We start from the raw sequence: 15,954 nt of genomic DNA on the forward strand, positions 1-15,954 counted from the left end.
TTGGCATGGAAGGCAGCGCGATGCCTTCCTGAGGCATCTGCGCTGCCTTCCGATGACAAGCCTGTGAGATCCAGCCCCCTGGATCTCACAGGCCGGAAGCTGTATGAGTAATACACACAGTATTACTCATACAGCCAATGCATTCCAATACAGAAGTATTGGAATGCATTGTAAAGGATTAGACCCCCAAAAGTTGAAGTCCCAAAGTGGGACAAAAAAGAAAGTGAAAAAAAAAGTTTTAAAAATGTTTCCCCCCCAAAAATTAAAAGTTTCAAGTAAAAATAAACAAAAAGGTCATTTTCCCCAAATAAAGTTAAAAAAAATTGGTAAAAAATAGGGGAAAAAAATAGACATATTAGGTATCGCCGCGTGCGTATCGACTGGCTCTATAAACATATCACATGACCTAACCCCCTTAATAAAAATAAAAACTGTGCTAAATAAACAATTTTTTGTCACCTTATATCGCAAAAAGTGTAATAGCAAGCGATCAAAAAGTCATATGCACCCTAAAATAATGCCAATCAAACAGTCATCTCATCCCACAAAAAATGAGACCCTACATAAGATAATCGCCTAAAAACTGAAAAAAATATGCCTCTCAGAATATGGAGACACTAAAACATTATCTTTTTTTTTTGTTTTAAAAATATTATTGTGTAAAACTTACATTAAAAAAAAAGTATACATATTAGGTATCGCCGCGTCCGTATCGACCGGCTCTATAAAAATATCACATGACCTAACCCCTCAGATGAACACTGTAAAAAATAAAAAATAAAAACTGTGCTAAATAAACCATTTTTTGTCACCTTACATCACAAAAAGTATAATAGCAAGCGATCAAAAAGTCATATGCATCCCAAAATAGTGCCAATCCAACCATCATCTCATCCCGCAAAAATCATACCCTATCCAAGATAATGGCCCAAAAAACTGAAAAAACTATAGCTCTCAGAATATGGAGACACTAAAACATGATTTATTTATTTTTTTTAATGATATTATTGCGTAAAACTTACATAAATAAAAAAAGTATACATATTAGGTATCGCCGCGTCCGTATTGAGTTTTGTTTGGCTGTTAACCGTTGCTTTGTAACTGAAAAAAAAAATTAAAATGGAAAATCTGCCAAAAAAGTGAAATTTTGAAATTCTATCTCTATTTTCCATTAATTCTTGTGGAACACCTAAAGGGTTAACAACGTTATTTTGTAAAATCAGTTTTGAATACCTTGAGGGGTGTAGTTTCTAGAATGGGGTCATTTTTGGGTGATTTCTATTATGTAAGCCTCACAAAGTGACTTCAGACCTGAACTGGTCCTTAAAAAGTTGGTTTTTGAAAATTTCTGAGAAATTTCAAGATTTACTTCGAAACTTCTAAGCCTTGTAACGTCCCCCAAAAATAAAATGTCATTCCCAAAATGATCCTAACATGAAGTAGACATATGGGGAATGTAAAGTAATAACTATTTTTGTAGGTATTACTATGTATTATAGAAGTAGAGAAATTGAAACTTGGAAATTTGCAAATTTTTCCTAATTTTTGGCAAATTTGGTATTTTTTTATAAATAAAATTTATTTATTTTTTTACTACATTTTACCAGTGTCATGAAGTACAATATGTGTCGAAAAAACTATCTCAGAACGGCCTGGATAAGTCAAAGCTTTTTAAAGTTATCACCACTTAAAGTGACACTGGTCAGATTTGCAAAAAATGGCCTGGTCCTTAAGGTGAAATGAGGCTGTGTCCTTAATTAGCTAATTCAGCATTTCTGTCACTATTTTATGCTGCCCTCAGTGAGGTCAGCATAAAATTTATGACAGGTTCCCTTTAAGTACTGATTTGTTTGTCCCCTTTAATTGTGTCTCTGATAAGGCTACATTCCTGAGTAGTGATCTCAGAGACACCTGGAACTTCATCCTAGGTAGGATGTAAGCATTGATTTGACCTACCTCTTGTACACCCTGAGGTGTTGGTCATGTGTTATAACGTGATAGACAGCCATCTTTTATACAATGACCGACCGGATCTCTACCCCATATTTAGGCTAGTTTATTTACTTTTTATTATGCTGTATGCAAATTGTCTGTGTTATTTATATGTAATCACATTTAGTAAATATATTTATTCACTTAGCCTGCGTAAGCGTATTCATTTTTAAATCTTTTGAATTCACATTAAAAGACTGTCCATAAATATGTCCCTATGGAAAAACCTCATCTGAAATACCCTAAGACAACAGCAGGAGGACTCTAGGGACTAGAGACAAAAATAAATAAATAAAACTGAACAGAGATGTATGGAGAAAAGTGAAAACAAAAATAAAGGAAACTACGAAACTCAGAAACAATGACTGGAGAGGGATGCTCACAATAATCAACTACACAAGGAATAGACACTAGAAATTTACAAGGAGTTACTAGATGCAAAAGCACAGGGCTTATGTAACAATCGGGCAGTGGTGAGGATGGAAGTATTTGTTCTCACAACGGCGGCTCTGTATCTGTTAGGTTACTTTCACATCTGCGTTTTTGCCTGATCCGGCAGGGATCAACAAAAGTGCTTCAGTTGGAATAATACAACCGTCTGCGTCCGTTCTGAACAGATCCAGTTGTATTATCTCTAAAATAGCCATAACGGATCCAGCACTAAAACCATTGCAAGTCAGTGGGCGTCAGATCCATTTTCTTTCTTGTCCGAGAAAACAGATTCAGCACCATTGACTTACATTGTGTTTCCTGCCAGATCCGTCTTGCTCCATGCCAGACAGAAAAAAGCTGCTTGGCAGCATGGGAATGCAACCAAACAGAACGGAATGCATTCTGGAGCACTCCATTCCGGTTTGTTCAGTTTTGTCCCCATTGACAATGAATGTGGACAAAACTGAAACGTTTGTCTCCAGTAATGAGATCCTACGACAGATCTCAATACCGGAAAGAAAAACCCCAGATGTGAAAGTAGCCATACTGGATGGGCCTGCATAGAGTGATAGGAAGAACACACCTTTCTTCCCTTAGGCGGAATTCCTGGCCTTGGGGATTCTCCTGCCTGATGGTGATTCGGGGGGGGCCTAGGAGTGTTCTCCAATACCTCTTGTCCTGAATAACACTCTAAACTGGCTCTCAGTAAGGGGAGTTGGAGAAAACCCATCTAACTACAGTTGCTAATAGACTTGTGTTAACCCTATCTGCACAGTCCTCAGGATGGAATTTAATACACAAAAATAGCTCATGAGAATCCTTCATTTTTAACCCTATTTAACAAACCAAGACCCTTTTTCAGTGGTCCCACTGGGACACTGCACTTACGCTATCGCCAGCAATTCATTGCTGAAAACCAGCATATAGCGGCAGCAATTGGCAGAGATAGCTTCTCTGGAGAGGAACCTTCTGGTTCCTTGCAGCCCTCTCTAGAGAGGGAGGAGTTAGTAAGCTAGTGAGCAGTCTAGCCTTCCACTCCTTGAGGACAGGTCGTGTCTAGTCCACCCTCCCTAGGGTTCGTTAACACAAATGTGTGATTCCCGTTGCTGTATTGCGGGCCGCATTTGCGGATCCGCATTACACGGGCACCGTTCCGTGGCCATTTTGCATCATGGATGCAGACCCATTCATTTCAATGTGTCCGCAAATCCGGAGATGCAGAATGGAAGAATGGAACGGAACACCATGGAAGCACTATCGAGTGCTTTCTGGGGTTCCGTTCCGTGCTTCTGCACCGCAAAAAGATAGAGCAAATTCTATCTTTTTGCGGAACAGAAGGATCGCGGACTCATTCAAGTGAATGGGTCTGCGATCCCCATGCGCCAGCCCCACGGACGGTGCCGTGCATTGCGGACTGCAATTTGCGGTCCACAGCACGGGTTTCACACGTTCGTGTGAACGAGCTCTTAAGGAGAGGTTGTGTGCTGGCTACCAGGGCACTGCCTTCTCTGCTAGGCCCAGAGGCCCTGCCTCTGAAGTCTACATAGTTGCTTGACCCCTCCTGGGCTTGCATTGCCTCCATACAAGCTGAGCCGAAGCTTGAAGTACTCATTGCCAGGACAAGAAGTTCCTAGGATCCTATAGTAAGAGACAGACTACAGACTATAACTAACTTAAGTTCCAGCAAAAGAGGAAGAGTTTCCTATTTATCCAGCCAAGCATAGCAGAATTGAGAAAGCTACCGCATAGCAGAACTGAGATTGTTGCAGAGAAGTATTTGTCTGCCAAAGTTAAGCCAATACCTGCTGACGACCAAGATATCGTTTGGAAGCTGTTTGAATTACCAATTTATACCAAGTAAAAGCAACTGTTCAACGTTACTACAAAGTCTGCACTCCATTTATTCTACTTACTCATCATCCAAGTTCAACTACCCCTTTTGACCACACCACGTCTGGGATCCACAGATATACAGGTAGGAACACAGTGACACATGTATACAGGTCCTTCTCAAAAAATTAGCATATTGTGATAAAGTTCATTATTTTCTGTAATGTACTGATAAACATTAGACTTTCATATATTTTAGATTCATTACACACCAACTGAAGTAGTTCAAGCCTTTTATTGTTTTAATATTGATGATTTTGGCATACAGCTCATGAAAACCCCAAATTCCTATCTAAAAAAATTAGCATATTTCATCCGACCAATAAAAGAAAAGTGTTTTTAATACAAAAAAATGTCAACCTTCAAATAATTATGTTCAGTTATGCACTCAATACTTGGTCGGGAATCCTTTTGCAGAAATGACTGCTTCAATGCGGCGTGGCATGGAGGCAATCAGCCTGTGGCACTGCTGAGGTGTTATGGAGGCCCAGGAGGCTTCAATGCGGCGTGGCATGGAGGCCATCAGCCTGTGGCACTGCTGAGGTGTTATCGAGGCCCAGGATGCTTCGATAGCGGCCTTAAGCTCATCCAGAGTGTTGGGTCTTGCGTCTCTCAACTTTCTCTTCCCAATATCCCACAGATTCTCTATGGGGTTCAGGTCAGGAGAGTTGGCAGGCCAATTGAGCACAGTAATACCATGGTCAGTAAACCATTTACCAGTGGTGTTGGCACTGTGAGCAGGTGCCAGGTCGTGCTGAAAAATGAAATCTTCATCTCCATAAAGCTTTTCAGCAGATGGAAGCATGAAGTGCTCCAAAATCTCCTGATAGCTAGCTGCATTGACCCTGCCCTTGATAAAACACAGTGGACCAACACCAGCAGCTGACATGGCACCCCAGACCATCACTGACTGTGGGTACTTGACACTGGACTTCAGGCCTTTTGGCATTTCCCTCTCCCCAGTCTTCCTCCAGACTCTGGCACCTTGATTTCCCAATGACATGCAACAGTCCAGTGCTGCTTCTCTGTAGCCCAGGTCAGGCGCTTCTGCCGCTGTTTCTGGGGAATGCGGCACCTGTAGCCCATTTCCTGCACACGCCTGTACACGGGGCTCTGGATGTTTCTACTCCAGACTCAGTCCACTGCTTCCGCAGGTCCCCCAAGGTCTGGAATCGCTCCTTCTCCACAATCTTCCTCAGGGTCCGGTCACCTCTTCTCGTTGTGCAGCGTTTTCTGCCACACTTTTTCCTTCCCACAGACTTCCCAATGAGGGGCCTTGATACAGCACTCTGGGAACAGCCTATTCGTTCAGAAATGTCTTTCTGTGTCTTACCCTCTTGCTTGAGGGCGTCAATGATGGCCTTCTGGACAGCAGTCAGGTCGGCAGTCTTACCCATGATTGCGGTTTGGAGTAATGAACCAGGCTGGGAGTTTTTAAAAGCCTCAGGAATCTTTTGCAGGTGTTTGGAGTTAATTAGTTGATTCAGATGATTAGGTTAATAGCTCGTTTAGAGAACCTTTTCATGATATGCTAATTTTTTTAGATAGGAATTTGGGGTTTTCATGAGCTGTATGCCAAAATCATCAATATAAAAACAATAAAAGGCTTGAACTACTTCAGTTGTGTGTAATGAATCTAAAATATATGAAAGTCTAATGTTTATCAGTACATTACAGAAAATAATGAACTTTATCACAATATGCTAATTTTTTTAGAAGGACCTGTATAACACCTACAGAGACTGTAGGCCACTCTACACCACTCTGGCAATCTTACTTCTGGGTAACAACATTACCATCTACATAGGGAGCCTTTAGCTTCCGCTGCTCAACCGCAACTGGCGTCACGTTTACTTGCTCTATAAGAGGGACATATTTCGTAGAAACCTCCTAAGGGGCAAGGGATACCCCAGGTGTGGCCTTAGTGGACCCGTTGCAGTTGTCCCACGAAAATTATTCTACATGTTTCAAACCAGCACCTGGATCTGAATACTTCTGTAATTGCATGAAATAAAAACATTTGTATAACCGCTGAGTAGAGATGAGCGAATCAAAGTTGACAAAGTGGAATTCGATCGGAATTTCAGGAAGAATTCAACTTGCACCGAATCCGAATTTCCTCACGCTTTGTGGCAATGAATCGCTTTTTTTTCCTAAAATGGCTGCTGCACGTTTGAGAAAATTGAGCAAGGTACTGTGGGAAGGTGGGATCACCCATAATACCATGCATGCAGCCAATAAGCCAGCCCTGTGATGTCACAGCCCTATAAATAGCCTCCGCCAGTTTGGATTCTTCCATTTTCCAGTGTACTTAGTGCAGGGAGAGACGTCAGCAGGCGCTAGGGACAGTGCTAGGAAAAACTTAATTGTGCTAAAAAAACTATTTGCAAGTGCAGGGAAAGATTATTCAAGGTGTAGGGAAAGGATAGGGAGTAATCATTACGCAGCATATACAGTGGGATGCGAAAGTTTGGGCAACCTTGTTAATCGTCATGATTTTCCTGTATAAATCGTTGGTTGTTACGATAAAAAATGTCAGTTAAATATATCATATAGGAGACACACAGTGATATTTGAGAAGAAAATGACCCCTCTTCCTCCTCCTCCTCCTCCTCCTCCTCCTCCTGGGCCACCTCCTCTTGCATCATCGCCCTAAGTGTTTTCTCAAGGAGACATAGAAGTGGTATTGTAACGCTGATAACGGCGTCATCGCCACTGGCCATGTTGGTGGAGTACTCGAAACAGCGCAACAGGGCACACAGGTCTCGCATGGAGGCCCAGTCATTGGTGGTGAAGTGGTGCTGTTCCGTAGAGCGACTGACCCGTGCGTGCTGCAGCTGAAACTCCACTATGGCCTGCTGCTGCTCGCACAGTCTGTCCAGCATGTGCAAGGTGGAGTTCCACCTGGTGGGCACGTCGCATATGAGGCGGGGAGCGGGAAGGCCGAAGTTACGCTGTAGCGCAGACAGGCGAGCAGCGGCAGGATGTGAACGCCGGAAGCGCGAACAGACGGCCCGCACTTTATGCAGCAGCTCTGACATGTCGGGGTAGTTGTGAATGAACTTCTGCACCACCAAATTCAGCACATGCGCCAAGCAAGGGATGTGCGTCAAACCGGCTAGTCCCAGAGCTGCAACGAGATTTCGCCCATTATCGCACACCACCAGGCCGGGCTTGAGGCTCACCGGCAGCAACCACTCGTCGGTCTGTTGTTCTATACCCTGCCACAACTCCTGTGCGGTGTGGGGCCTGTCCCCCAAACATATGAGTTTCAGAATGGCCTGCTGACGTTTACCCCGGGCTGTGCTGAAGTTGGTGGTGAAGGTGTGTGGCTGACTGGATGAGCAGGTGGAAGAAGAGGAGGAGGAAGCCGAGTAGGAGGAGGTGGCAACAGGAGGCAAAGAATGTTGCCCTGCGATCCTTGGCGGTGGAAGGACGTGCGCCAAACAGCTCTCCGCCTGGGGCCCAGCTGCCACTACATTTACCCAGTGTGCAGTTAGGGAGATATAGCGTCCCTGGCCGTGCTTACTGGTCCACGTATCTGTGGTTAGGTGGACCTTGCTACAGATGGCGTTGCGCAGTGCACACTTGATTTTATCGGATACTTGGTTGTGCAGGGAAGGCACGGCTCTCTTGGAGAAGTAGTGCCGGCTAGGAACAACATACTGTGGGACAGCAAGCGACATGAGCTGTTTGAAGCTGTCTGTGTCCACCAGCCTAAATGACAGCATTTCATAGGCTAGTAGTTTAGAAATGCTGGCATTCAGGGCAAGGGATCGAGGGTGGCTAGGTGGGAATTTACGCTTTCTCTCAAATGTTTGTGAGATGGAGAGCTGAACGCTGGCGTGTGACATGGTTGAGATGCTTGGTGACGGAGGTGGTGGTGTTGGTGGTACATCCCCTGTTTGCTGGGCGGCAGGTGCCAACGTTCCTCCAGAGGCGGAGGAAGAGGCCGAGGCGGCAGCAGCAGAAGAGGCCGAGGCGGCAGCAGCAGAAGAGGCCGAGGCGGCAGCAGCAGAAGAGGTAGCAGGGGGAGCCTGAGTGACTTCCTTGTTTTTAAGGTGTTTACTCCACTGCAGTTCATGCTTTGCATGCAGGTGCCTGGTCATGCAGGTTGTGCTAAGGTTCAGAACGTTAATGCCTCGCTTCAGGCTCTGATGGCACAGCGTGCAAACCACTCGGGTCTTGTCGTCAGCACATTGTTTGAAGAAGTGCCATGCCAGGGAACTCCTTGAAGCTGCCTTTGGGGTGCTCGGTCCCAGATGGCGGCGGTCAGTAGCAGGCGGAGTCTCTTGGCGGCGGGTGTTCTGCTTTTGCCCACTGCTCCCTCTTTTGCTACGCTGTTGGCTCGGTCTCACCACTGCCTCTTCCTCCGAACTGTGAAAGTCAGTGGCACGACCTTCATTCCATGTGGGGTCTAGGACCTCATCGTCCCTTGCATCGTCTTCCACCCAGTCTTGATCCCTGACCTCCTGTTCAGTCTGCACACTGCAGAAAGACGCAGCAGTTGGCACCTGTGTTTCGTCATCATCAGAGACATGCTGAGGTGGTATTCCCATGTCCTCATCATCAGGAAACATAAGTGGTTGTGCGTCAGTGCATTCTATGTCTTCCACCGCTGGGGAAGGGCTGGGTGGATGCCCTTGGGAAACCCTGCCAGCGGAGTCTTCAAACAGCATAAGAGACTGCTGCATAACTTGAGGCTCAGACAGTTTCCCTGGTATGCATGGGGGTGATGTGACAGACTGATGTGCTTGGTTTTCAGGCGCCATCTGTGCGCTTTCTGCAAAAGACTTGGTGGGAGATAATGTGAACGTGCTGGATCCACTGTCGGCCACCCAATTGACTAATGCCTGTACCTGCTCAGGCCTTACCATCCTAAGAACGGCATTGGGCCCCACCAAATATCGCTGTAAATTATGGCGGCTACTGGGACCTGAGGTAGTTGGTACACTAGGACGTGTGGCTGTGGCAGAACGGCCACGTCCTCTCCCAGCACCAGAGGGTCCACTAACACCACCACGACCATGTCCACGTCCGCGTCCTTTGCTAGATGTTTTCCTCATTGTTATCATTCACCACAACAACAAAAATATTATTTGACCCAATGTATTGAATTCAAATTCAGGCCTTTTTTTAAAGACACCTAACACTATCTGGCTATCTATTTAGGTACCGTATTACACTAATACAGGCACAGCAGTAACCACAGATTTAGCTGACTATAAATTTGAGGCCTATTATTTAGGCGCTGGGTGACAGGTATACGTTTACTGACAGAATTAGACTTGGAAATGCACAGTAGCGTGTGTGTGAAGTTATTCAGAATGACCCTATGTGCACCTTGAATCTGATATACCCTTTTTAGTGATAGATTTAAAATAGCTCTAAACAGCAGAAACCACTAAATTAGGAATTTGCTAAATTGTATTTTAACCCAGAACAAAAAATGTGCTTTGACGGACACTAAATAACTTTACCAGCCACAGCAGTAACGACAGATTTAGCTGGATATAAATTTGAGGCCTATTATTTAGGCGCTGGGTGACAGGTATACGTTTACCGACAGAATTAGACTGGGATATGGCCAAAAAATAACCACACCATTGAGGGTTAAATCCACTTGGTGACAGGCTCAGCTTGCCCCTGATGTAGTATATGGCCAAAAAATAACCAGACTATTGATGGTTAAATGCACTTGGTGTGACAGCTTGACCCTGATGTAGGATTTAGCCAAAAAACAACCACACCATTGAGGGTTAAATGCACTTGTTGACAGGCTCAGCTTGCCCCTGATGTAGTATATGGCCAAAAAATAACCACACTATTGCTGGTTAAATGCACTTGGTGTGACTGCTTCACCCTGATGTAGGATTTAGCCAAAAAACAACCACACCATTGAGGGTTAAATGCACTTGGTGGCAGCTTGTGCTGGCGCACCACAAGACACAAAATGGCCGCTGATCACCCCAGAAAAAAGTGACTGAAAAACGCTCTGGGCAGCCTAAAAACAGTGAGCAATTCAATAGCAGCAGTTCAATCATCCACAGCTGCAGATCGATCTCTGAATGAAGTCTTTTGGAGGAGTTAATCACTGCCTAATCTCGCCCTAACGTCGCGGCTGCAACCTCTCCATATGCTGATCAGAGCAGAGTGACGTGCGGCACTACGTGACTCCAGCTTAAATAGAGGCTGGGTCACATGGTGCTCTGGCCAATCACAGCCATGCCAATAGTAGGCATGGCTGTGACGGCCTCTTGGGGCAAGTTGTATGACGCTTGTTGATTGGCTGCTTTGCAGCCTTTCAAAAAGCGCCAAGAAAGCGACGAACACCGAACCCGAACCCGGACTTTTACGAAAATGTCCGGGTTCGGGTCCGTGTCACGGACACCCCAAAATTCGGTACGAATCCGAACTATACAGTTCGGGTTCGCTCATCCCTATTCCTGAGCCCATTCTGTGATTTCCTTTACAGTAGCATTCCTGTTTGTGGTGCAGTGTCGTTTAAGGGCCCGGAGATCACGGGCATCCAGTATGGTTTTACGGCCTTGACCCTTACACACAGAGATTGTTCCAGATTCTCTGAATCTTCGGATGATGTTATGCACAGTTGATGATGATAGATGCAAAGTCTTTGCAATTTTTCGCTGGGTAACACCTTTCTGATATTGCTCCACTATCTTTCTGCGCAACATTGTGGGAATTGGTGATCCTCTACCCATCTTGGCTTCTGAGAGACACTGCCGCTCTGAGAAGCTCTTTTTATACCCAATCATGTTGCCAATTGACCTAATTAGTGTTAATTGGTCTTCCAGCCCTTCGTTATGCTCAAATTTACTTTTTCCAGCCTCTTATTGCTACTTTTCCCAACTTTTTGGGGATTTGTTGACACCGTGAAAATTTGAATCAACGTATTTTTCCTTTAAAATGATACATTTACTCGGATAAAACGTTTGATCTTTCATCTACGTTCTATTACAAATAAAATATTGACATTTGCCATCTCCACATCATTGCATTCAGTTTTTATTCACAATTTGTTTAGTGTCCCAACTTTTTTGGAATCCGGTTTGTAAAAAATAAATTTCCTTTTCCTATAAACCCCCCCCACAAAAAAAAAAACCACACATATTAGGTGTCACCGTGTCGTTACGACCATCTCTATAAATATATAACATCATCAACCCCGTCCAATAAACACCATAAGAAATAAAAACGGTGTAAAAAAATAAGCCATTTTTGTCACCTTACATCACAAAAAGTGCAACACCAAGCGATCAAAAAAGGTGTATATACCCCAAAATAGTACCAATCAAACCGTTACCTCATCCCACAAAAAATGAGCCCATATTTAAGACAATCGCCCAAAAAATTAAAAAGCTATGGCTCTCAGACTATGGAGACACTAAAACATAATTTTTTTGGTTTCAGAAATGCTATTATTGTGTAAATTTTAAATAAATAAGAAAAAGTATACATATTGGGTATTGCCACGTCTGTAACGATCTGCTCTATAAAACTGTCACATGACCTAACCCCTCAGATGAACGCTGTAAAAAAAAAAAAAAAAAACTGTTCCAAAACAGCCAATTTTGGGGCCACCTTGTCCCATAAAGTGTAATAATGAATGATCAAAAAATCCTATGTACCCAAAAATGGTACCAATAAAAACCTCAACTCTTTCTGCAAAAAATTAGTAGTAATAAATATTGAGTTTTGTTTTGCTGTTAACCCTTAATGTGTTAAAGAAAAAAATGTAATAAAATAGAAAATCTGCAAAAAAAGTGAAATTTAGAAATTTAATCTCCATTTTCCTTTAATTCTTGTGGAACACCTAAAGGGTTAATAACGTTTGTAAAATTGGTTTTAAGTAACTTGAGGGGTGTAGTTTCTACAATGGGGTCATTTATGGGGGGTTTCCACTATGTAAGCCCCACAAAGTGACTTCAGACCTGAACTAGTCCTTAAAAAGTGGGTTTGGGAAATTTTCTTAAAAATTTTAAGAATTGCTTCTATACTACTAAGCCTTGTAATGTCCTAAAAAAATAAAATAACATTTCCAAAATGATGCCAACATAAAGTAGACATGTGGGGAATGTTATGTAATAAATATTTTATGAGGTATCATTTTCTGTTTTAGAAGCAGAGAAATTGAAATTTAGAAAATTGGAAATTTTTACAATTTTTGGTAAATTTGGGACTTTTTCATAAATAAAGGTGATATATCTTGACTCAAATTTATGAAGTACAATGTGTCACGAGAAAACAATCTCAGAATGGCGTGGATAAGTAAAAGTGTTCCAAAGCTATTACCAGTTAAAGTGACGCCTGTCAGATTTGTAAATTTTGACCTGGACACTGGGGCATCAGTGACCTTTGGTCATGAAAGGGTTAAATAAGCCTTCACAATTTTATGCGACCATACTACATGCACTATTACTAGTACTCCATATTGTGCACTACAACTTCAACCCCAACACAGTGTACCATCCCTGTCGCACAGGCACAGACTCTTTTTCCCTTTTTTTTCTACTCTTCTACTTTTTATCATTTTTTCTATTTTTCACCAATTACTTTATCTTTGGAATACCAGACATACTCCCTGTGACATTATAATACTATTTTGCATCCGGATTACTAAACTACTCAACATTTTTTAATTTTTTTATATATATTTATCCATTTTTTATATGCTCCAGTCCAGAATACTGTATCAATTCTTTATATTAGTTCTTTTATATAAATTTTTTAGACAAATGAATAAGATTTTACATAATCATCTCTGCTCCTGGTTCTCTTGCTTTTCACTGTACCCCAGATATTAGAGTGCCGGTCTAAACTCTAAACCAGACGCTGAGTAAGAATGATAGGAATAGCTCACTCCTTTGTGGTCAAGGAATAGGTGCTCTAGTCCGATTGGCTGTTTCACCCTTACAGAAAGTCGTTTTTGCAAAATAGACTGGAAATACGGACTGGCACTCTAAGGCTACTTTCACACTAGCGTTTGGGGCTCCGCTTGTGAGTTCCGTTTGAAGGCTCTCACAAGCGACCCCGAACGGATCCGTACAGCCCCAATGCATTCTGAATGGATGCGGATCCGCTCAGAATGCATCAGTTTGGCACCGTTTGGCCTCCGCTCAGCAGGCGGACACCCGAACGCAGTATTAATTGTAGCCAGTGCGGCCCCCCTCCCTCTATATTCATCCGTGGCCAGTGCGGATTCCCATTATTAAATATGACCAGTGCGGCCTCCCCCTCCCTCCCTCCCCAGTATTAAATATGACCAGTGCGGCCTCCCCCTCCCTCTATATTTATTGATGGCCAGTGCGGATTCCAAGTATTATGACCAGTGCGGCCTCCCCTCTCCCCCCCTAATTAAAATCCCCCCCCCCAATCATTGGTGGCAGCGGAGAGTACCGATCGGAGTCCCAGTTTAATACGCTGGGGCTCCGATCGGTTACCATGGCAACCAAGACGCTATTGCAGTCTTGGCTGCCATGGTTACTTAGCAATAAATACAAGCATTATACTTACCTGAAGAGCTGCGATGTCTGTGTCCGGCCGGGGGCTCCTCCTACTGGTAAGTGACAGATCATTAGGCAATGCACCGCACAGACCTTTCACTTACCAGTAGGAGGAGCTCCCGGCCGGTCAGACATCGCAGCAGCAAGCAGGTAAGTATAATGCTTGTATTTATTGCCAAGTAACCATGGCAGCCAAGACTGCAATAGCGTCTTGGCTGCCATGGTAACCGATCGGAGCCCCAGCGATTTAAACTGGGACTCCGATCGGTACTCTCCGCTGCCACCAATGATGGGGGGGGGGGAGGGGAGGCTGCACTGGTCATAATACTTGGAATCCGCACTGGCCACCAATAAATATAGAGGGAGGGGGAGGCCGCACTGGTCATATTTAATACTGGGGAGGGAGGGAGGGGGAGGCCGCACTGGTCATATTTAACCACTTAAGGACCACAGGTTTATACCCCCCTAGTGACCAGGCCCTTTTTTACAAATCGGCACTCCACAACTTTAGCGGTTTATTGCTCGGTCATGCAACTTACCATCCAAATTAATTTTACCTCCTTTTCTTCTCACTAATAGAGCTTTCAATTGGTGGTATTTCATTGCTGCTGACATTTTTACTTTTTTTGTTATTAATCGAAATTTAACGATTTTTTTGCAAAAAAATGACATTTTTCACTTTCAGTTGTAAAATTTTGCAAAAAAAACGACATCCATATATACATTTTTCGCTAAATTTATTGTTCTACGTGTCTTTGATAAAAAAAAATGTTTGGGTAAAAAAAAAATTGTTTGGGTAAAAGTTATAGCGTTTACAAACTATGGTACAAAAATGTGAATTTCCGCTTTTTGAAGCAGCTCTGACTTTCTGAGCACCTGTCATGTTTCCTGAGGTTCTACAATGTCCCAGACAGTAGAAAAACCCCACAAATGACCCCATTTCGGAAAGTAGACACCCTAAGGTATTCGCTGATGGGCATAGTGAGTTCATAGAACTTTTTATTTTTTGTCACAAGTTAGCAGAAAATGATGATTTTTATTTTTTTTATTTGTTTTCTTACAAAGTCTCATATTCCACTAACTTGTGACAAAAAATAAAAACTTCCATGAACTCACTATGCCCATCATGAAATACCTTGGGGTGTCTTCTTTCCAAAATGGGGTCACTTGTGGGGAAGTTATACTGCCCTGGCATTCTAGGGCCCCTAATGTGTGGTTAGTAGTTTGAAATCAAAATGTGTAAAAAATGGCCTGTGAAATCCGAAAGGTGCTCTTTGAAATGTGTGCCCCTTTGCCCACCTAGGCGGCAAAAAAGTGTCACACATCTGGTATCGCCGTACTCAGGAGAAGTTGGGGAATGTGTTTTGGGGTGTCATTTTACATATACCCATGCTGGGTGAGAGAAATATCTTGGCAAAAGACAACTTTTCCCATTTTTTTATACAAAGTTGGCATTTGACCAAGATATTTATCTCACCCAGCATGGGTATATGTAAAATGACACCCCAAAACACATTGCCCAACTTCTCCTGAGTACGGCGATACCAGATGTGTGACACTTTTTTGCAGCCTAGGTGGGCAAAGGGGCCCACATTCCAAAGACCACCTTTAGGATTTCACCGGCCATTTTTTACAGATTTTGATTTCAAACTACTTCGCACACATTAGGGCCCCTAAATTGCCAGGGCAGTATAACTACCCCACAAGTGACCCCATTTTGGAAAGAAGACACCCCAAGGTATTCCGTGAGGGGCATGGCGAGTTCCTGGAATTTTTAATTTTTTGTCACAAGTTAGTGGAATATGAGACTTTGTAAGAAAAAAAAAAAAGAAAAAAAAAATCATAATTTTCCGCTAACTTGTGACAAAAAATAAAAAATTCTAGGAACTCGCCATGCCCCTCACGGAATACCTTGGGGTGTCTTCTTTCCAAAATGGGGTCACTTGTGGGGTAGTTATACTGCCCTGGCATTCTAGGGGCCCTAATGTGTGGTAAGTAGTTTGAAATCAAAATGTGTAAAAAATGACCTGTGAAATCCGAAAGGTGCTCTTTGGAATGTGTGCCCCTTTGCCCACCTAGGCGGCAAAAAAGTGTCACACATCTGGTATCGCCGTAC

This window comes from Bufo gargarizans, chromosome 5 (genome assembly GCF_014858855.1).
Source record: "Bufo gargarizans isolate SCDJY-AF-19 chromosome 5, ASM1485885v1, whole genome shotgun sequence".
Taxonomy (NCBI): Eukaryota; Metazoa; Chordata; class Amphibia; order Anura; family Bufonidae; genus Bufo; species Bufo gargarizans.